We start from the raw sequence: 21843 nt of genomic DNA on the forward strand, positions 1-21843 counted from the left end.
CATTTCCCAAAAAAGTGGGTATGTATTTATTTCTAAGGTTGTTCTGAACAAAAGGTATTTCATCTCTCTCCAGCTTTGCCAAAATAAGAGGGTTTGGATATTCTTAGACCAATAATAGGCATTATACCAACCCTATGTCTTGCTACTAAAGAGGGACCATGTTTTAATGGCATAATGTAGGATGAAGTTGAAATGTGAGTTAAAATGTGGAATGGCCAAGGTCATTCAGGCAAGTAACTTTTCCAGAAATCATTTTAAAAATTGATTTTTATATGTTTAACTATTTGAGATATTTTATGTCTAGCACAGTCTGGGAGCAAAGTTTCTATAAAAGCTGATTTCACTCCAGCATCTATTTCAAATCATTTATTTATTCAACAATTATTAGTTGAGTACTCACTACATGTCAGACCCTATTCTAAACCTCAGGGATAAGAAGTAAACAAAAGCAAGTCCCTGCCCTCATGGAGCTTGCAATCTTGTGAGGGATACATAATAAATTAATCAATACATATATACCATATCATCACATGCTGATAATTATTCATTGGAAATTTAAAGCAAGATAAAGAGATAGAGAGTGAATGGGAGGGGTTATTTTATACAAGGCAGTCAGCTACAGCCACTCTTATGTGGTGATGTTTGAGTAGATACATTGATGTGGTGAGAGAGTAAACCATATACAGTTCCCAGGGAAGAGCTTTCCAGGACAAGGTAGCAGCCTATCTGAAGGTTCTGAGGTATAAATGAGTTTAGCATATTCTAGAAATGGCAAGGAGAAGAGTGTGGCTAGAACAGGGTATACAAAACAGTGGAACATGAGGTCAGAGAGGTGGAGGTGGATTGAATAAAAGACATGTAGGATCATACTGGCTCACGACTAGGATTTTAGATTTAATTCAAAAAGTAATTAGACAAGAGAGTAATGTGGTCTGGTTTACAATATAAAAGTCCTCTGCTTGCCCTGGGCTGTGTATAGGTTAAAATTGGCCAATTCCTGATGACTATTTGACAGACCCCCTAAAAAGACCTCTTTCTTTTTACTTTGGGCAAAAAGAAATTGACCATAATTGCAGACCCTGGAGGAACTCAGTAGTACTCCAGTTCTCTGCCTTTAGTGTTTCAGTTTTCATTTCCCCTTTTCTGGTGGACATGGTCCAAGGCCCCTCATCAGTGTCTGGTTGAAAGTAATCTACTCAACTTTACAGACACATGCACATTCTGGAACTATTCAGCCATTTCTCCCTGTCCCTAAGCCTGTGGGTGGAATACATATGTCACTACATTTCTGTTAACCTGGTAGTAAGTATTGCACTACTTGGGTTCTCCAAATAATTACTGGCCCAATAGTGGGACTCCTGTTGTCATGAGACTTGCTTTAGTGCCTTGCTCTGACACTCCTGTTTCAAAGCATATTTGCAAATAACTCCAGGATCTCCAGTAAAAGTCTCCTTTCCTTTTCCTGCAAAAGGATAAGTATATACCTGTAACACAACTTAGAAATTACAGTCCTCAAGTCACCACATTTTTCTAGGAATAGCTTTCATTCTGTTTTTTATTTTTTTTCTCTCCCAGGCAAAAACTGAGAAGTAAAGTTCTTTAGCAACCAAATGGCAGAACCAGATTTAGAATCCAGTAAAAACTATCTGTGAAATGTAGGAAACTATGTCATTATATGTTGTTTTGTTGCTAAAGATATATTAATTTGCAATTTAAAATTTCACCTTCCGCTGGGCATGCCTGTAATCCCAGCATTTTGGGAGGCTGAGGCAGGCGGATCACCTGAGTTTGGGAGTTCAAGACCAGTCTGATGAACATGAGGAAACCCCGTCTCTACTAAAAATACAAAAATTAGCCGGGCGTGGTGGTGCATTCCTGTAATACCAGCTACGAGGGAGGCTGAGGCAGGAGAGTCACTTGAACCTGGGAGGCGGAGGTTGTGGTGAGCTGAGATCGCGCCATTGCACTCCAGCCTGGGCAACAAGAGTGAAACTCAGTCTCAAAACAAAAACAAACAAACAAACAAAAAATCACCTTCCTCAGTACCCAGACTATAAACTTTACTGGCCTTTATTTAGATTCAATTTTCAAAAGGAAGCTCCCCCCACCTCCATCAGTTTTATTTGAAAATATATTTTAAAACCTGCAATTTATTGGGAAAAATATGGAGAGTGCTTTATTTTTGTTGTATGCATAATAAAACTAAATAACCAAGACTAACATTAGTTTGAACTTTACCTTGGAACATGCCCACAAAGAACAAAGGAAGCCAGACTAATCTTCTTTTTGCTTTCTCCACTCCAGCTTCTTATATCAAAGACCTTTGGACACAAGTAAGTTATAGCTTTTGAATTACTTGTGGTAGCTTGGATCCATCCTGAAGGCTTTGCATACTTAGAATGGAGATTTTGCCCTGATTCCAGTCTTCTATCTGTTTTTCAAGTTATTTCAGCCATTATTTTACTTCATTCAGATTCCTTATCTTTCAAACCACATTATTTGGGAGGATGAGTTATGGGCTGAATCAGACTGATTGTCAATTTTGATTTGGGAGGAAGGTTTCTGAAACGCAACAGTGCTGTGGCTCATTGCTCAGTATTCCAAGAGATATCATTGCTATGATTCTCAAAGTTTTCAAATCTTTAGAAAGAATGTTGGACAGCTAATATGTTTCAGGCATATTACTTCAGAGCAAATCTCCTAAGAGATTGGTAGACCTCCTCCAAAGCTGACTTTGGCTATACTTGGGTTTGTTTAACTAAGATAATGAAATAAAGGCAGCTAACTGCAGATTAGCTTCCACATGCCCTTTTTTTTTTTTTTTTTTAATGCAAAGTTTCCAGTCACTCCAAATCAAAATTTGGCAAATTTTCTAATGCGGGGTGCCACACTGCTGACTTCTATTCTACTGGAAAAGGAATAAGCATGGACAAGGTGCACAAAGAGGACTCTCACTCTGTTGAAGGAGGCAATCTACAGATAGTGCTAACATGGTTATGTTTTAAAATGAAAATATTTCATAGGTAGGTTAAATATATTGTCTTTGATTTTAGGTAGCAAGCGAATTTTAGGGGTTAGAGCAGGCGTTGGCACATGTTTTTTTTTTTTTTGTTTATAAAGGTCCAAACATTAAATATTTTAGTCTTTGTGGATTACACAGTCTGTCACAGCTTCTCAACTCTGCTGTTGTGGTGCAAAAGCATGCATAACACTACATAGCTGAATGGGCATGACTGTATTCAAATAAAACTTTATTTACAAAAGCACAGCAGGCTGAGTTTGGCTCATGCACCATAGTTTACTGACTTCTCGATTATAATACTTAGAGTAGAGGTTTCTTAACCGAATAATTTCAACACAGCCAAAGGACATAATGAAATTATTACTATTATTTTTGAGACAGGGTCTCTGTCACCCAGACTGGAGTGCAATGGTGCAATCGGGACTTACTGTAACCTTGAGCTCCTGGACTCAAGCTGGAACTGCAAGCTACTCTGGAGGCTGAGGTGCCTCTGGAGTGTGAGGTATAACACCACAACCAGCTAATTTTTCTTTAACTGTAGAGATGGGGTCTCACTATGTTATCCAGGCTGGTCTGGAACTCCTGGCCTCAAGTGATCCTCCTGCCTTGGCCTCCCAATGTGCTGGGCTTATAGGTGTGCCCAGCCCATCATGAAATTATTGCACAATTGAGAGAATGACTTGAGATGGGGCAGCTACTTTATAATCTTACCATCATCCCTAGTGTCTTCACTCTACTAAAAGTCACCTCATCTGCAGCCTTTGGACTTGAGCTAATATTTTACTCTGACTGAAAAAGGAGACACTGCTGATATGCATTTTTCATTGATCTTATTCTCATAATTCCCTTAGAAATAGCAAGATCTCGCATTAGAATTCTAGAACATTAGGATTTCTAGAAGTCTTGCATATAGCAAATTTCATAAGGCAGCTAGTGACTTTAAAAAGGATCTTTATAGGAGTCATTTGAAATACAATAAATAGGATTTATTTCAATGTATCTCACTCCAGTTTCTAATTTTGCATGTGGCCAAGTAACACTTTATGTCATTTTGCTGCTCAATTCCTTTTGGAACTTGTCTAAATAGTTTTGGGCATTTACTAAGACATGCACTTGCTTTTTAACCATATATCAGAATAACCATGTATAACTATTACGCTTTTCCTTAAGGCTTACAGAGAGAATATCCTTCAATAAGCACTTTCACATATGTTTTCTCATTTAATATAATTTAATTATTTTTACAGATGAATCATAGAGAAGATAAAGTTGCTTGCCCAAGGTCACCAAACTAGTTGAGTGCAGTCAGGCTTCAAAAACAGGTCTGTCTGACTGCAGAGACTTTGCTTTTTCCACTACATCACAAGGCCTACAGGAAGCTACTTGCAGTTCTTGGCAGGCTTTGTTTTTTTTTTTTTTTTTTTTTTTTTAACCTTAGTTGTTTTCAAGTAAATCACAGAAGAAACTGAATAGCATAGTATTTGATTCTTTTCCTATATTTCGGAAAGACGTGTTTTCAAAAGGGGATATGGTGAATGCTTTTGTTTAAAAAATCTGCAGTTCTATAACTAGAATATTTCCAAATAAGGGTGACTTCCAAAAATTATTTGCTTTCTTGGCAGTCTCCACACATTCTTTGTGAATGCAACTACATTTCCCATCTTCCTTGTTCAGCAGAGTCATATGCTAATAAAATTTTTTGAAAGGTGTGGCTTGGTAATATTCTTTTCAAATTTGAAATAATCAGAATTCCTGGCATCATAATTTTAAACTGTGGTAGAGCTGGCTGATAAGTTAAACATCTGGAAATTGACTTTTGTTGGGGTGTAGTTCTGTCTAGCCCTGAATGTGGATATGAATTGGGGTAGAAGCTAATGCCAAAATCTTAAGATAAAGCTATTCAAGTGTGTGCTTTTTATAAGTGTGAGATAAATTTCCTTTTATCAGAATGGCTTTTTTTTTTCTTGGCCAGAGCAGAAAACATCATAGTGAATAATTGCATGATAAAAAGTGGGGTTAGAAGAGCTCATCCTTAACATTGTTGTAGCATGTATGATTCTGAGGCTTCAATTATTGTTATGCAAAAATATAACTATTTCTCTAACATCTATATTTCAGAGTTTCAGCCTGAATGGTGGGCTTCTTAACATAGCAATGTCATGCATTTGAGTTCTTATATGGTACCAAGGTGCTGGGGGATATGGGGTGAATCACAGTAATGAAGAGACAGGCATATAGTTGTTAATCAGAGGTGTAAATAGATAACTGCTGAGATGTCCAGTCTCCTGGCCCTTGGGTCCCTTCAAGTCAGAGGTCCTTGGCTGCTTTCCTAGTGCTCTTGGAGTTGAGGAATCTTTGCCAACTCTGCATACAGGCTTGCCTGTCAAGAAGCACCTAGCAGCCATTGTTTTCTAGCATCCTGATGCTTCTCCGCTAGAACAGCCGATAAATGAAAGTTACTTGATTCTCTGCACTCCTCTTGCCCAGCTTGGAATAATCCATTTCTAGTCTGAGGAAAAGCCTTCTCTCTTTCTGTATTTTAAACGTCCTCGGTGCCTGTGGAATTTCTTCCTTTGTGGGATTAGACCTCTTGAATCCCTGGACTTGCAAGACACTTACGGCTTTTGCTGTGTCACCTTAACTCTTTTCCCCAAGACAGTGAGAACAGAGCCAGCTACCTACTTAGATGGAAGGAAAGAAAAGGGCAGACTATATGAAGAAAAAAATAGTTAAAACCTTAAAATATTAGCTTGTCACCTTCTCCATTAGAACCAGTTAATTGCTCATCTGTGGAGTTTTCTCAGTGCTTGACGAACTTTGATTTAGAGTACAGAAATAATAGTGCTATGGTGACTATCACAAAAATCAGTATAAGCCTATAAAACCCAGTCCTTAAAACTCCAGAATGAGAAGTGGGGCCACAGTGCTGAAGAAAGGGCTGCTCATGTGAAAGTTTCAACTTTTCTATCTTTTTAAAAGAATACTAATTTTGCCAGGGGTGGTGGCTCATGCCTGTAATCCCAGCAATTTGGGAGGCTGAGGCAGGTGGATCACCTGAGGTCAGGAGTTCGAGACCAACCTGGCCAACATGGCGAAACCCTGTCTCTACTAAAAATACAAAAAATTAGCCGGGTGTGGTGGCGGGTACTTGAACCCGGGAGGTGGAGGTTGCAGTGAGCCACGATCGCGCACTCCAGCCTGGGCAACAAGAGCAAAAAAACTCCATCTCAAAAACAAAAAAATACTGATTTTATCATTATTTTGTAGAGACAGGGTCTCACTGTGTTGCCTAGGCTGAACTTAAGCTCCTGTTTTCTCTCTTTCCTTTCTTTCTTCTTTCTTTCTTTCCTTTCCTTCTTTTTTTTTTTTTTTTTTTTTTTTTTTTTTTTTTTTTTTTTTTTGAGACGGAGCCTCCCTCTGTCGCCCAGACTGGAGTACAGTGGCCGGATGTCAGCTCACTGCAAGCTCCGCCTCCTGGGTCCACGCCATTCTCCTGCCTCAGCCTCCCGAGTAGCTGGGACTACAGGCACCCGCCACCTCGCACGGCTAGTTTTTTTTTTTTTTTTTTTTTTTTTTTTAGTAGAGACGGGGTTTCCCCGTGTTAGCCAGGATGGTCTCGATCTCCTGACCTCGTGATCCACCCGTCTCGGCCTCCCAAAGTCCTGTGATTACAGGCTTGAGCCACCGCGCCCGGCCTCTTTCTTTTCTTTCTTTTTCTTTCTTGATGGAGTCTCGCTTTGTTGCCCGGGCTTGAGTGCAGTGGCGTGATATCGGCTCACTGCAACCTTCACCTCCTGGGTGCAAGTAATTCTCCTGCCTCAGCCTCCTGAGTAGCTGGGATTGCAGGCATCTGCCACGATACTGGCTAATTTTTGTATTTTTCATAGAGATGGGTTTTTGCCATGTTGGTCAGGCTGATCTGAAACTCCTGACCTCAGGGGATCTACCAGCTTTGGTCTCCCAAAATGCTAGGATTATAGGCATGAGCTACCGCACCTGGCCGACCTCCTGTTTTCTAATTATTATTAATACTGACTACAGAGCAGTTGTTTGGACCACAACAGAATACATATTATGCAGCGATTAAAAGTTATCCTTTTAAGAAATATTTAATGTCATCAGGAAGCGCTCACAATGTAGTGTCAAAAGAATAAAGTAGGATTTTAAAAGTTTGCATATACAGAATATCAGGGATTATGTTTATTTGCATATACTAGAACTCTGACTATAGTAGGTTTTTCAAATAGGATTTTACCATGTCCCAGGCTCCTTCTATCTTTCCATTCTACCACTCTTAGCCCGTGATTTTGTCCTCATGCTTGTCATCTCATGGTCACAAGGTGGCTGTTCCACATCCAGCCTCACATACATGCTCCCAGGAAAAGAAAAAGGAAATAATAAGGAAAGCAAGATGTTGCCTGAAATCTCCAATAAACTTTCCCCTCCATCTCATTCATCCAGAATCTTTAACTAACTGGAAACATTGGTTTTTGCTGGGACTATTGCTATACTGCAGAGAATTGAACTCCTTCAGTAAAGAAAAAGGGAAAAATGCACATTAGACTGGTGTATCTCAATGTAGTAACAAAAAGAAGCATAACACAAGCAGCCATACCTCTATTCTCTTGCCCAGATAAAAGACTAAGTGACTATATGCCAAAACATTACCAGTGTTTATATTTTAGTGGTATTGTTTTTAATTTTCTTATTTGTGATTGTCTGTATGCTTCCAATTTTCTAGAGTGAAAATATACTGTTTTTATAATCTGAGAAACAGCAATTTTAAACTAAAATGTACACACATAAGTTTAAAAATGAAATACTTCTTTATGTACTAATGTAGTAAGCATTCTACCTATACGACATAAAAAAAGCAAATTTCAAAACACTCTGATCCCATTTATTCTCTTAAAATATAGAGAGATTTGGACAAGGCATGGATATCCTTATAAGAATTGAAAGAAGTTTGTAAGACTATGCATCAATCTATTAGGTTTTCTTGGGGTAGCAGTGTTGAGGGAAGCATACCTGATTACTTTTTTAATGATACATTTGTTATTATTTAAATTCTTTTTATGATAAGAATATATTGCTTTTTTTGTTTTCATTTTTGTTTTCGTTTTGTTTGTTTTGTTTTGTTGAGACAAAGTCTTACTCTGTTGCCCAGGCTGAAGTGTAGTGGTGCAATCACAGCTCACTGCAGTCACAAACTCCTGGGCTCAAGCAGTCCTCCCACCTCAGGCTCCCAAGTAGCTGAGACTATGGGTGTGCGCCATCATGTCCAGCTAATTTTTCATTTTCTTTTTTGTAGAGATGGGGGACTCTTTATGTTGCCCTGGCTGGTCTCAAACTCCTGGGCACAAGCAATCCTCCTGCCTCAGCCTCCCAAAGTGCTGGGATTACAGGTGTGAGCCACTGCTCCCAGCCTATGGCTTTTAAATTACATCTAAATATACCAAAGTAAACAAAAATTCAAGTTAGTCCAATAAAGGGTCATGGTCTTTAAGGCTCCAGACTTCTGGTTTTGAGACAGTGATTTTTTGCTCATTTTGGGTAGAGTGGAGCCTTTACAAGATATCGTGAAGTATGAGATGTTGCCTTCCTCAACTTCAGAAATGTGCTGTTGAATAATTGCTTTCATATGGCACATAAATATCAGTGAGAAAAGGGATCAGAGACCCTAGCAGAGCAGGAAGTGTCGGTAGCAGATCAAAAGATGGATTGCATTGAAAAAGACAACTCCAGCTTGAACACTAAAGACAAGTTTGTAGGAAGCAATAATCAGGTCCTTTCACTTGGTGGTCTTGAATGTCACGTGAGTATTTTTCTTGATTGCCAAAAAACCTCCTATTGCAGTTCTGCAAGCTGTTTACAGTCTTTCACAGGCTTGCCTTCTTTCCTGAGAGATATTTACAGTGATAGATGACATTTTGGAGCACAATGCACGTGTCCCTGTTCTCTTTCTACCAGAAGGCCCAGGATTACGCCCTTAGAAACAACTGCAGTCTGAATGCGCGTGGCATGGACTAGACTTATAACCAGCGGGAATGGGACCATTGTCCCAAAATGAACTTTTTTCTACTCCTGTGATTTAAGTATGCCTGAACTGCTGAAGAATACAAGACAGCATTTTATGCATGAAAGCTACTGCTGGGATGACTCTGGAAAAAAACATATTTCCACTATAGACACTGAACTTTTAGAATCTCTGTCGACCAGGGGCGGTGGCTCACGCCTGTAGTCCCAGCTCTTTGGGAGGCTGAGGCAGGCGGATCACAAGGTCAGGAGTTTGAGACCAGCCTTGGAAACATAGTGAAACCTTGTCTCTACTAAAAATACAAAAAATTAGCTGGACGTGGTGGTGGGCACCTGTAATCCCTGCTACTCGGGAGGCTGAGGCAGGAGAATCGCTTGAACCTGGGAGGCAGAGGTTGCAGTGAGCCGAGATCACACCATTACACTCCAGCCCGGGGCGACAGTGCAAGACTCCATCTCACAAAAAAAAAAAAAAAAAAAAAAAAAAAAAGAATTTCTGTCAAATCAGCTTTTTCTCTTTTTTTTTTTTTTTTTTTTTGCCTTTTGGTAAGGCAACAACGTAAAAACAAGCAGCCTCTACTCCTAAGACTGCACATTCTCTTTTTGGCAGCTGCATTTGTTCTTCTGATTTTTATCGTTTAATTAAAAATACGAAGATTGTCCTTCTCAAATTCTTTCCCACATTCTACTTCCCAATGTCTATGCCTCAAGGATTTCTCTATCTGCTTCTAACCTCCCACAGAAATCTAAAAGAGGCTCTCCACTTTCCCTCTTATGCTAGCCAACAATGTATGAGTGGAAGTCTATTACCCATTTCAATTTCTGTTTTCTTCTCTGGCCACCTCGGAATCAGGCACGAAAATTAAGAAATATATTTGCAAAGTGCAGGGGGAGTCATTAAAGATATGGGCAAGGAAGTACATATTACATATGTACCTGTTCTCTTGGAAATCATCTGAGGGGACTGGGGTTCTAGTTAACACTGAAATTGTCTTTAGATTCAATCATAGGAATGAAAAATGAACAACTTAGAGCAAAACCACCAGCAAGGGTGGATGCTTCTCTTTACCTCTTGCAGGGCTGCCAGAAGACCTGCTATTTTTCTTTGACCACTTCAGAAAGGTTGGTGGGGTTGTCGACGTGGAGCAGAGCCTCCTCTTCTACTGCTACCACCAGCACACGACCACACACTCTGTCTTGGAGGCCACCATCTGGCCCTGCCGTGCCCACTTTCTCGTCCTCACGCACTGGGTGATCTTCATCTGGAACTGGGGGCATGCAGGGGTGCAGGCTGGATTGCAGCATAAGGTTGGTCTGTTTTGTGACATTGATGAGAACAAGATCGTGGGCTTCTACTGCTGGGGACTCTCAGGAAAGGCCCAGGGTTCTGATCTACCCACTGCCCTTTGTCATCTGTGTGAAGCTGGGCTTCACATATGCAGGGGGCCAGAAGGTCCACCAGGGGGATGAGTTTGAGGATGACCTGAGTCCTCCTGAACCTGCAGGAGGGCTGGGACTTCCTCCCTTCCTCTGAGAAACCTGTGGCAGCCACTTTCAGGCAAGAGCCCCGACAACTTCCGGCTGTTGTCTGCTGTTGCATCTCCAGGCTTTTGAGAACTTCCAGGCATGATTTATCCCTTTACAACATTCACCTTTTGTGTTAAGTGCTCAGTTCAGTCCCTTGGACCTGGAGGACATGACAGTAGCTGTCTGGTATGTGCACTCCCGCAGGAGAGCAGCCTGTCCCACCCAGTGTGGCAGTGTTGGTCAGGGTCTCACTGTGGACCCCAGGCCTTGGCTATGGGCTCGGGACCCCCTTGTATGTGACCTTGGCCAGTCAAGGTCTTTTTCATCTAAAATGGGAGGCAAGAAGGAGGTTTTTATTTTATTTATTTGTTTTTCTTGAGATGGAGTTTCGCTCTTGTTGCCCAGGCTGGAGTGCAATGGCACAACCTCGGCTTACTGCAACCTCCACCTCCCGGGTTCAAGCTATTCTCCTACCTCAGCCTCCTGAGTAGCTGGGATTACAGGCATGTGCCACCATGCCTGGCTAATTTTGTATTTTTAGTAGAGACAGGGTTTCACTATATTGGCCAGGCTGGTCTCGAACTCCTGACCTTGTGATCCACTGGCCTTTGCCTCCCAAAGTGCTGGGAATACAGGCGTGAGCCACCGCACCTAGCTGAGAGAGGCATGTTTTAAGGCTTGAATGAAATAAAAGTTAATTTGCAAAGTTAAAAAACTAAAAATCCATAATGTATTTTGATAAAAATTTACTTCCTAGTCTTTTTTTTTCCTGAGACTAGGTCTTACCCTATCGCCCAGGCTGGAGTGATGGGATCGTGGCTCACTGCAGACCTCAAACTCCTGGGCTCAAGGAATCCTTCGACCTTAGCCTCCTGAGTAGCAGGGGCAACAGGCGTGTACCACCACCTCTGGCTAAGTTGGTTTATTTTTTTTTAGATACAAACTCTCCCTTTGTTGCCCAGTCTGGTCTCGAGGTCCTGGCTTCAAGCAATCCTTCTGCCTCAGTCTCCCAAATTGCTAGGATTACAGTCTTGAGCCATCTCACCTGGCCCTAACCTTTTTTAAAAAAATGTATTTTTGGGAAACTTTTCACCCATTGAAAATCAGCAGTCTTCATTTTTTGTTTTCTGAAAGAACAGCTTTATTAATATTTTTATGAGTTGTCAAACAAATATACTTATTAGATGAATTTATGGCAGAATTCGAGAAACAAGGCGGCCCAAGCTATGAAACTGCACCCTGTGTTATTTGGGAGGCTTGCGTGCTTGAGTTGCCAAACTAAGCTGCACAAGTGTTCTAAGCTCTTGACTGCACTGGCTTTTGCAAGACCATTTCCTTCTTGCTCCACATTGATTTTAGACATCTTTGAAAAATTATCATTTTCAGACGTTTGGACAAAGAGGAAAATTGTTGCCTTGGCTCCAATATCAGTTCCTTTCATAGCACTGAATATGCAATTGCTACTAGAGTTTTGGTTCTCCGTTTCTCCCTGAGGACATCGGTATTAAGAAGAGATTTGACTCAAGCTACCTGATCATACCTATCTTGTATACAGTTGCTAATACGATATGATTAGCAAGACAACTTGGGTATATTGTTACAGTGGCGTGGTAACAGAATTCTTATTTATTCTACAGGCCCTTTGGCCATTTTGTTATTTTCCCCATTCAAGTCTACTTTTTTTTTTTTTATTTCTAAGAAAAATAATGTTACAGTTAGGTTATAACTGTGTGGCACAACCACAATTATCATTTTCTATTCAATTTTAAATTTTGACTGTCATAAAATGCAAGCTTTACTGAATTAGAATCATTCTGATTGTTTCGTTTCTTAGGACAACACAATAATAGCCAGACCTACAAGTTCCCAGTCTGGTTACTAATGTAATTCAACCAGTCAGGCAGTGATCTGGTCCATTGTTCAGCCATTGAACCCCAACAAAAAGCTAATTTCATCAGTTATATCAATCTTGTCTAAAGATTTATAATTTGAGTAGTTTTATTTCAATAGACTCATTTTCCAGAGTGCATCTGGAAAATGAAGATACTATAGAAAACAGAGAAATAAAAATAGGGAAAAGAAGGATAATCCTTAGATATGTTCACCATGTTTCCTTCCAGTTCTGTTTCTGTCATATGACTACACAATTTGTTCAAGTCCAGATAAATTATTGCTTCCCACAGGTCATCATTCTTCCCACTCGTGTCAAAACTATTCATCATCTCCAAAGTGTGTTTTGACTTATGCTTTGCTTTGTAAAGGATACACCCAAGGTTGGAGGTGAAATATGTGTCAGAGACTAGGACTACAAAAATTAGAAGTTTGGCTTTGTTCATGGATACTCCCCAAGTTTGATCATATACTTTCATGCTTCTGACCATATGCAGTTCTGTCCCTTTTGTATAAAACCCCCAATGATTCCCTTGCATAGCTGGTTAATTTTTCAAAGTCCTTTGAGAAGCAAAACAGTGTCACTTCTTCCAGAATGTCTTTCTTGACTTTAACCCACTGTTAATAAATTATTCAATAACAACTCTTATTTTTTAGTAATTTCCATGGGCCAGAAGATGTACTGTTTTGAAGTCATTATCTTTCCAGACTATCCCCTAAATCAGTATTTAATTATCACAACTACATTATGAAGCAGATACTACTCCAACTTCCCAAAGAGGAAACTGTTGTTTAAAGAGATTAAATAACTTTCTTAATGCCACACAGCCAGTATATGGTAGAGGCAAGATTTGAACCTGACTTCTGTAGTCTATGTTCTAAGCCACTAGAGCATAGGGCTTGGCTCTGTATCCCCACCCAAATCTCATCTCAAATTGTAATCCCCACGTGTCAAGAAAGGGAGGTAATTGGATCATGGGGGTGGTTTCTCCCATGTTGTTCTCGTGATAGTGAGTGAATTCTCAAGAGATCTGGTTGTTTGATAAGTGTGGGGCTCTTCCCCCTTCATGCACTGGCACTCTCTCTCTCTCTTTCTGTCTCACCTGCCAACAAGAAAGACATGCCTGCTTCCCCTTCCACCTTGATTGTAAGTTTCCTGAGGCCTCCCCAGCCATGCGGAACTGTAAGTCAATTAAACCTCTTTTCTTTCTTTTTTTTTTTTTTGAGACCGAGTCTGGCTCTGTGGCCCAGGCTGGACTGCAGTAGCGCGATCTCGGCTCACTGCAAGCTCCGCCTCCCAGGTTCACGCCATTCTCCTGCCTCAGCCTCCCGAGTAGCTGGGACTACAGGCGCCTGCCACCACGCCCGGCTAATTTTTTGTATTTTTAGTAGAGATGGGGTTTCACCTTGTTAGCCAGGATGGTCTCGATCTCCTGACCTCATGATCCGCCCGTCTCGGCCTCCCAGAGTGCTGGGATTACAGGCTTGAGCCACCGCGCCCGGCCTAAACCTCTTTTCTTTATAAATTACCCAGTCTCGGGGAAGTTCTTTATACTGGTGTGAAAACAGACTAATACAAGTATTGTTTCTCAAAGAGCAGCACATGAACCACTGCTGCTATGAGATGATTTTCAATGGACATCTTTACATGAATAATTTTCTATTATTTCTTCTTTTTTTTTGCAAAATATACAGAAAATAAGAAAACAAATAAATTCTCAGCATTTTGCCGAATTTTCTTTGCATTTTTATTTTGAAGAAAATAAACATTACATATAGAGTTAGAGACCTCTTTATGGCTCTCCCAGAGCCATAAAGCTCTCATTCCTTTCCAGTCCTCCTCAGAGGTAATCATTATTCTAAATTTAGTATTTATCATTCCACTACAAGTTTTTAAACTACTGCTAAGTACATATTTATCAATATACAATATGTAGTATTGTTTTACTTGTCTTCAAACTTTATGTGAATATCATACCATATGTGTTACTCTGCAGCTTGTTTCATTCACTCAACATTTAGTTATTGATATTTATTTGATACACTTGGCCTCTGTTCATGCATTTCAAATGCTGAACATCATTTCATTGCATCAAAATGTCACTAGTTTATTTATACATTCTCCTTTTGACTGACATATATATTACTTCCAATGTTTGATATTATAAATAATGCTGCACTTAGCATTCTGCTGCATGTCTTCTTGTGCACATGTGCTAGATTACTTCCAGGTGCAAACAAAGAAGCAGAATTGTAGATATAGATTATATACATCTTCAACTTTACAAAATATTACCAAATTGCTCACTAGAATGTGTCAATTTCCATTTCCACTAGCAGTTTATAAGAACTCACTTTTCTCAAAATCTTTAACCAACTTCTTAAGTTTTCCAGTCTTGTGAGTATTTTGCAGTTTTAAATTTGCATTTCCTGATATTAGTGATGCTAATGGAGTTAAGTAAATGGCCAATAAACCCCTTTATTAGAATAACCCCACGAAAGGGGTTTATTGGCCATTTGGATTTCTTCTTTTGTGAATTGCTCATTATCCATATTAAAATTATTTATTTTTAAAATTTATATAGAGTAAAATTCACTATTTTTCGGTACATGCTATGAGTATTTGACCAATGCATAGGGTTGTGTAATTATCACCACAAACAAGACATATGAAGTAATATCCCTTTGTAGTCAAACCCCTTTCTTTTCGCACAATTCCTGGAAACTGCTGATTTCTTCTCCATCCCAATAGTTTTGTCTTATCCAAAATGTCATATAAATGGATTACACAACATGTAAATTTTGGGTATCTGGTTTCTTTCACTTAGCATAATGTGTTTAAGATTCCTCCATGTTGTTGTGTATTTCAGTAGATTGTTCTTCTTTGTTGCTGAGTGGAATTCTATTGTATGGATGTACTACCATGTATTTGTTAATTTACCAGTTGAAGGGGTGTTTTAAATTATGCATAAAGTTGCTATGAAATTTTGCATATAAGTTTTTGTGAGGCATATGTTTTTATTTCTCATGGGATTGCTGGGTCTGAGACTAGGTAATTTATAAAGAAAAGAATTTTATTTAACTCATTGTTCTGCATTCCAGGAAATTTGAGGACACGGCCTTCGCTTCTGGCCAAGGCCACATGTTGCATCATAACATAGCAGAGAAGGTCAAGGGGAAGTGGACACATGCAAAGAGACAAAACCAACGGGCATCCTGGCTTTATAACAACCCACTCTCCTTGGAACTAATCCATTCCTGGATAATTAATCTAGTCTTGTGAGAGCAATAACTCATCCATTACTTCTAGAAGGGCACCAAGCCATTCATAATGGCTCTGCCCTCGTGAACCAACCGCTTCCCACTAAGCCCCACCTACCAACACTGCCACATTTGGGATAAAATTTCAGTATGACTTTTGGTGGGGACAAACAAACCATACCCGATCCATAGAAGCTTGTGTAAATAATGATACGTAGTTTTCCTTTAATCTGTTAATATAGTAATTTATATAATTAGATTTCCTAATTCTGACCCATTCTTTCATTCTTGTGGAAAATGCTACCATGTTGAATTATATCAGGTTTTTATACACTGTTCAACTTCATATTCTTGTATTCTTTTTTTTTTTTTTTTTTTGAGACAGGAACTCACTCTGTCTCCCAGGCTGGAGTGCAGCGGATCAATCAAGGCTCACTGCAGCCTGAACTTCCCGGGCTCAGGTGATCCTCCCACCTCAGCCTCCCGAGTAGCTGGGACTACAGGTGTGTGTCACCATGCCTGGTTAATTTTCGTATTTTTTTGTGGGGATAAGGTTTCACTGTGTTGCTCAGGCTTGTCTTGAACTCCTAGGCTCAAGTGATCTGCCTACCTCAGTCTCCCACAGTGCTAGGATTACAGGTGTGAGCCACCACACCTGGTTGATATTCTTGTGTTCTGTTTAGGATACTTTGCACTCATTTGCATGTGAGAATTTGATCTTATACTGTATATATTTCTATACCGAAATCATCTGGATTAGGTATCAAAGTCATATATAGGCCTCAGGGCATGAGCCGGGTATCCCCTCTCTTTCTAGTTTCGAAATCAGTTTCTATGAATACCAACTATCTCTGCCTGATGGTTTTAGTAAAACTTGCTTGTATATCTTTAAGGCCCTGATATCTGTTTTGAGTATGGTAAGGAAGAAGACTTGCTCACATACTCAGTTTAATGATTACCAGTTTATTTAGGTTTTCTGTTTCTTCTTAATCAGTTTGGCTTAGTAATTAATTAATTAATTTTAATCTTCACAACCTAATCCCATTTTTCTCTTCAACCTATAAATGTTTAAATGACATTTCATTTAACATTGAATATGTGTTTGATATGTATTTTTGTTTGTGTTGCTTCCAAATATGCAGAGATTTTTATACATATGGGTTTTAATTTAGGAAAAAGGTATTCTGTTACACATTGTATCTCATTTTGTGCCCTGCTTTTCTGCTCAGCAGTATGTTTTAAAGATCTATTTAAGGTGTGGTAAGTGAATCTAATGCATTGCTTCTAACTGCTGCATTAGAACTTCATGAAACATTTGTGTGTACCATGTTTTACCTGTCCACTTTTCTAATGAGGAACTTTCTGGTTACCTTTTTCTTCCTGCTGCCATAAACAATTCTGACATGAATGCTTTGTCTGTGTCTTCTTATTGGCCTTTGTGAGACTCTTTGGTTTCTATCCTTAGTGAAACTGTCGGCCATATTGGTAATTTCACTGTGTACAGATCAGTTGCTGTCTATAATGGCTGCAACAGTCTACACTCCTACCAATGGAACAGAACTTTTGTTCTATTACCACATGCCTACATTTGTCATTTTATAACTTTTAGAATTTTGCCAGTCTAATAAGTGTGAAATGATACCTATGCAGTTTTAATTTTATGTATCTGATTTTCAGTGATTTTGAACACCTTATCATATTTCTGCTACCTTTTGAGTTTATTCTCTAAATTGCTTGTTCATATTCTCTATCTATTTTTCCATTGGGTGTGCTAGCTTTATCTTTCTGATTTGCAAAATGCCCTTGTATATTCTAGATATTAACTCCTTGTTAGTTTTTTGAAATTTCAAAATTCTGGTCAGCTTCTATAATTCTATCATGTAATAATTTTGCCAGTGATGTCCTTAGTTGAATAGAACTTTGATATTTTAAAGTTATCAACATAATCAATGCTTTCTTTTGCATTTGTGCTTCTCGAGCTTTTTTGAGAAGTCCTCTCTGATTTGGAGGTCACAAAATATTTTCCTATATTTCCTTTTATTAGCACCATAGTTTTACTGTTCATATTTCCATCTTCAATCCAACTAGAGTATATGTGGAGTTAGATAGGGTCCTGATTACATTTTTCTACATACAGTAAGCTTGTTTATCAATCTTTTTCTTCCATTGATTTGTTTTGCTATTATGTTCCATTTGTTCTATTTATTATTATTATTTAGAGACAGGGTCTCTCTATTTTGCCCAAACTGGACTTGAACTCCTGGGTTAAGCAGTCCTCCCACCTCAGCCTCTCAAGTATCTGGGACGACAGACACATGCCATTATGTAGGGCTAGTCTATTATTCTTGAGGTAACTCCATCATTGCTTTTATAGGGTTAACTTAGCTATTCATAGACCTTTATTCATCCATATAAATTTTTGGCCGGCCACGGTGGCTCACACCTGTAACCCCAGCGCTTTCGGAGGCTGAGACAAGTGGATCACCTGAGGTCAGGAATTCGAGACCAGCCTGACCAACATGGTGAAACCCCATCTCTACTAAATACAAAAAGTTAGCCAGGCGTGGTGGCACATGCCTGTAATCCCAGCCACTTGGGAAGCTAAGGCAGGAGAATAACTTGAACCTGGGAGGTGGAGGTTGCAGTGAGCCGAGGTCGTGCCACTGCACTCCAGCCTGGACAACAAGAGTGAAACTCCATCTCAAACAAACAAACAAAAAATATATGTATATATATATATATTTTTTTTAATAAAGTTTATCAAGTTCCTCAAACAATTCAACTGGAATTTTGATTGGTATTGCATTAAACAGGTTAAATTGGTGAGAATGTTTGCAATAAGTTGTCCCATCCAAGAGTATGGACCATTTCTCCATTTATTTAAATAATATTTTATTCTTTTATTGGAATTTTTCTCCATAAAGGCATTTGTTACTTTTGTCTTTATATTATTTGTAATTTCTTTTTGCTATTGTGACAGTTTCACATTTGCATGTCTTTTCTAGCACGTTATTACTGGTGTGAAGAAATGGAAGTTATTTTTGGCGATTGATATTTTATCTGGCAACCAACTTGAACTCTCATATTAATTCTAATACCACAGTTCGTCTGCTGAATCTGTTGCTGATGGTTTTTAGGTAGATTATCATATTTTTATTGCAAGTAATTGCAGGGTTTTGTTTGTTTGTTTGTTTGTTTTGCTTGTTTTGTTTTTGAGATAGTTTCTCACTCTGTCTTCCAGGCTGGAGTGTAGTGGCGCAATCACAGCTCACTGCATTTTCAAACTCCTGGGCTCCAGGGATCCTTCCACCTCAGCCTTCTGAGTAGCTGGGACTACAGGCATGTGCCACCACACACAGCTAATTAAAAATTTTTTGTGTGTAGAGACAGGGTCTTGCTATGTTGCCCAGAGTTGCTAGTGTGGAACTCCTGGCCTCAAGCGATCCTTCACCGTAGCTTCTCAAAGAGCTGGTATTACAGGTGTGAGCCACTGCACCAGGCCCTTTCATTTTTTATTAATTACTTTTTTCTTTATATCATTGGCCATAACTGACAGTATTAGGTTAAAAGTTAGCAGTGATAGATGGGAACTGTGGTCTTGTTTCTGATCTCAAAGAGAATAAATCTGAAGTTTATTCATTGTTATAATATTTATTATAGTTTTTAAAAATACAAACTTTAACAAGTTAAAGAATTATCTTTCTGTTTCTCATTTGCTAAAAAGTTTCCTCCTTCCTTCCTTCCTTTTTAGGAAATACAGAAAAATTAATATCTATCCTTTGTTGTCCACTTATGCTCCAGGAAATACGTTGTACATTTTACATGCATTATTCCTTTTTATTCTCACAGCCACCCCAAACAAGTGATACTACTACTAATCCTATTTTACTCATGAGGGAACGGAGCCTCAAAGGGGTTAAATTTTAATACATTATCCAAAGAATGATGGGAAGCTGGCACTCAAACCTTGGTCAGGCTGACTTCACAGGCAAAATCTTAATGAAATGCAAGTATTGAAGTATTATTAAGTACCTTTTGTATAAAGCCTTAAATATTTGCAGTTACCTCTTCAAGTCTTCATTGGCTTCTTTTTACTGACTCTGAGTATCTTTAAATTTGCTGCAACATCCTGTCAGGGGTCGCCATGGACTTCTGGTTCATTTAACCAGCTTTGTTTCACCTGCATACTGAGCTCCCCTTTCAATCTCTGGTCTTCTCATCATTGAAAAAACTCTAACTACCTGCACATTGACTGGAGAGATGGCATTAAATCACATTCACTTTTAAATTGTCTCACACTGGGCAGGATCAAACAACATTTCATGGTTAAAACCAAAGGAAATTAAGAAGTCAGGATTTTTTATTTCTTTGCTTAAAATCTCTTTATATTTTAATGTATTTAAAACTTTTTATTTTGGAATAATTTTATATTGATAGAAAGTTGGAAAAAATGTACTGGGAGGTCCTGTGTACTCTTCATCCAGTTTCCCTCATGGTAACATCCTGTATCATGATACTATCAAACTAGGAAACTGATTTTGGTGCAATCTACAGAGATTATTTGAATTTAACCAGTTTTTTATGTTCTCATGGACACACACATGTATGCATGTGTATGTAGGCCTATGTAGTTTTATCACATGTGTAGATTCAGATGACCAGTTTAGATACACAACTGTTTCTAGGGTCCCCTTCATGGGACTCCTTCATAGTCACATCCACTCCTCTACCCCATCTCTAAACCCTAGCAACCACTAATCTGTTCTCAATTTCTAATTTTGTTGTCTCAGTGCTTATTTAAATGGAATCATACTCTATGTGATCTTCTGGACTGACTTTTTTCATTTAGAGTAATTCCCTGGAGATTCATCCAGGCTGCTCTACAAGTTGATTATTCATTCCTTTTTATTGTTGAGTGTCTCCCATGGTATGGATGTACCAGATTTTAATCATTCACCTGATAAAGGCCATCTGGATTGTTTCTAGTTTTGAGCTATTATGAACAAAACTGCTATAAAAATTAGTTCACAAGTTTTCGTGTGAAGATAAGCTTTCATTTCTTTGGGAAATTAACTGAGGCGAATTGGGTTTCCCTCCCTCCCTCCCTCCCTTCCTTCCTTCCTTCCTTCCTTCCTTTCTTCCTTTCTTTTTCTTTTTCTTGTATTTGGGTCTTGCACTGTCACCCAGACTGGAGTGCAGTGGTGAGACCTCAGCTCATTGCAGCCTCCAACTCCTGGGCTCAAGCAGTCCTGCTGCCTCAGCCTCTTGAGTCATTGGGATTACAGGCATGAGCCACCGTGCCTGGCACTGGGTTTCTTTTTGATTATACATAATATTGAAAATCAGTAAATTTTTGATAGTCTTGAAAGAAATATATAATTTCCTCCTTCATCAATGTTAATAAATTATATTGATACATTTTTTGTTTTTAAACTGGACTAGAAAGGTAGGTTGCATCCATACTGAGTCATTGAATAGGGAATTTGTGCTTACTTTACAATCAATGTGGAGAGATAAAAGGTTTATGAGGAAAGCAATATTTTATGTAGATTGATCTGGCCATAGGTTTTAGGATGAATTAAAGCAGAAAAAGGCAGGAGATAGATGATGGAGCCAGGTGAACAAAGACACAATCACTTTATAGTGAAAGAATGATGGTCAGGAGGACTAGGAGATTCCTGTTCTGATCTCATTTCTATCACTAAACTTGTTATATATGCCACCTTCATCAAGTCATTTAACTTGTTTTGTTTGTTTGTTTTTGAGACAGAGTCTCACTCTATTGCCCAGGCTGGAGTGCAGTGGTGCCGTCTCGCGGCACAGCAACCTCAGCCTCTCAGGTTCAAGCAACTCTCCTGCCTCAGTCTCCTGAGTAGTTTGGATTATAGGCACCCACCACCACACCCAGCTAATTTTTGTGTTTTTTAGTAGAGATGGGGTTTCCCCATGTTGCCCAGGCTGGTCTCGAACTCCTAACCTCAAGTGATCTGCCCGCCTCAGCCTCACAAAGTGCAGGGATTACAGGCCTGAGCCACTGCACCTGGCCCATTTAACTTTTCTTGACTTTGATTACCTCATTTGTAAAATGAGTGATTTGGCCTGAATCC

The sequence above is a fragment of the Rhinopithecus roxellana genome, chromosome 7 (genome assembly GCF_007565055.1).
Source record: "Rhinopithecus roxellana isolate Shanxi Qingling chromosome 7, ASM756505v1, whole genome shotgun sequence".
In the NCBI taxonomy this organism is placed as follows: domain Eukaryota; kingdom Metazoa; phylum Chordata; class Mammalia; order Primates; family Cercopithecidae; genus Rhinopithecus; species Rhinopithecus roxellana.